The sequence below is a fragment of the Crinia signifera genome, chromosome 1 (assembly GCF_055691185.1).
Source record: "Crinia signifera chromosome 1, ASM5569118v1, whole genome shotgun sequence".
In the NCBI taxonomy this organism is placed as follows: domain Eukaryota; kingdom Metazoa; phylum Chordata; class Amphibia; order Anura; family Myobatrachidae; genus Crinia; species Crinia signifera.
The window spans coordinates 243,559,406-243,561,807 of record NC_139217.1 but is presented as its reverse complement, the minus strand read 5'-3'; positions in this window follow the sequence as shown (position 1 = coordinate 243,561,807).

Below are 2,402 nucleotides of genomic sequence, written 5' to 3'. Positions count from 1 at the left end.
TTTGGTCACTACATTATTTAGTAAAGAGACGGATAGACACAATTTGCTTCTTTATAGCAGTTATCACCCAGCACCACTGAGGGCGGGTCGACCGTACTCTCAGTTCTTGAGCGTACGTAGGGTTAATTCTAATGTAGAGACAGCTTCCAAGCAAATAGATCTAATGTCCTTGAAATTCAGCGAAAGGGGTTATCCTAAAAGTTTATTGGATGAGGCTAAAAATAAAGTTTTAAAATTGGATAGACAGGATCTTTTGAAAAGGACCAAGAAATCTTCATCCAATAAGATATTACCGTTGGCCACTGTATTTAATCCCCAGAGCAAAAAGATCAACGCAGTAGCAAAAAATAATTGGCATCTGATAACTTCAGATGATTCATTGGGTCTGTCAGACACAAAACTATTATCTTGTTATAAGAGAGGTCGCAACCTCAGGGATCATTTGGTGAAAACCGACATGGTCGACATGATCCCCAGCAAGAGTAAACATTTTTTGCAGGCAGCCAATGGCTGTTTTGGGTGCGGATGCACTACATGTGGTTTTCTAATTAAAGGGAGTTCTTTTCAACATCCTCAGTCTGGGAAAGTATTCGACATAAGGTTTCATCTAACATGTAAAATGAGATATCTTGCATATCAGATTGTTTGTCCTTGTGGGCTGTCATACGTGGGAAAGACGGAACGGATGTTCCGTGAGCGTATGACAGCCCACAGATCCGCCATTAAATTGGCCCTTGAAGTTGGTGGCAGTGAGCAGCCTGTCGCCAGACATTTTGTGGAGTGTCGACATTCGTTGACATCAATCATATATAGAATTGTCAGGCACATGCTTCTAGCAAACATGGCTGACTGGTTGAGCAGCGGTGGGTTGTGGGAAGCTACCCCACATCCCTGCTCATGGACATGAGAGGGGCCGTCGTGGAGTCTATCCCCCTGCATGTCATGGAAGGAGGAGCTAAAGTAATTACCTGGCCTGGGGAGGAATGAGGGGATCCAGTAACCAGGCTGATGCTGCACACTCTGCAAGTCTGCAGTGACAGGGGGCAGGGCCATGCATACAGGTGGAGCCACACTGAAATATGTGGCATGAAACACAAATGACGAGAGTCATTTTCTCTTCTTGGCCCTGCCTCCTGTCACTGGTGGCCCCCTTCCCGGCGGCAATTAGCCGTCAGCAGACAAGCCGTGCAGGCTCCCTCTACGGCTCTGGCACTTATTAGCAAATGGTTCTACAGAACCGATAGTACATTAGGTATCGGTTCTGCAGAACTGGTGTGAACCAGCTGAATCCCACCACTGCCCGTTAGTGCCACCATCTGTCTGCAGTATTTTGCCTGTGATTTTTTTGCCATAACTGCTGCTTCCCAAATTATCTTTTCCATTGTTCAAAGCTAAACAAGCAAAGTTTCCAGCACCCAACCCTGATTTTGGAGCCAAAATACTAGAAAACATACAAAGAGATGAATAATTTACACAGTGAATGGATACTTTGGGGAAGGGGGTCCCAAATAGTCATCTTGCTTCGGGCCCCATAAGATCTAAATCTTCCTGTGATTGTAGCCATTGTTATTAACTTGTAATATGGATTTCTTACTCACAAATGTAAAGTGCTTTCAATCTTTTGGAGAAAAGCACAACCTAAATAGTTGTCTTCTTATTATTACAATTATCACTCTTTCAGGACACTCCTAGCCAGCCCATGTATAAAATACTAGTAAGCCCACTCGAAGCAAATGCTTCAAAAGCTAGTAAGGTAGCCAATGTGTGAGAAAGAGATGTAGTTTCAATTGCTGCAAACAGATGACAGTGTTTCGGAGACACACAGACACTAGACATGTGGTGAATGAATCCTTACTGCTAACGGATACTGTAACTTCTCTCAGCTTCCATTATTTTAGTTAAGTGATAATCATTGGATAAAGGAGACGATTTATGTAGGCACCTATAATGTAAAAGTGCACCACTTATCTTTTTATTTTATTTTATAAAAATAGAAGGGTGTAGTGGGCACAACCCTGTATCTCTGCACTTTGAATTGGTAACTACGGATATTCAGAATATAACAATAGCAGTGTAAACCACAAGCATTCAAAACACATGGACACAAAGATAGCAATGGTGCTATAGAAACAGCTGATAGTTCTGGACCCATTAACTTGGAGGCTGTTGTAACTACTAAGATGATTAGCATTGTTACAAACTTTTATATTGATACCTTTTGTGACTTAATTAACCTCTTTTGCTGCCAGTGGTTTTCTCTCTCCTGTGGTGAGCCCATTTTTTACATTTTAAGATGATCCATTCCAACCAGAATCATTGATATATTTTTATGGAACACAAAATTTATACACTGGTTTTTTTTTGTTTTTGTTTTTAACAAAAGACTTTGAGGGAAAATTACT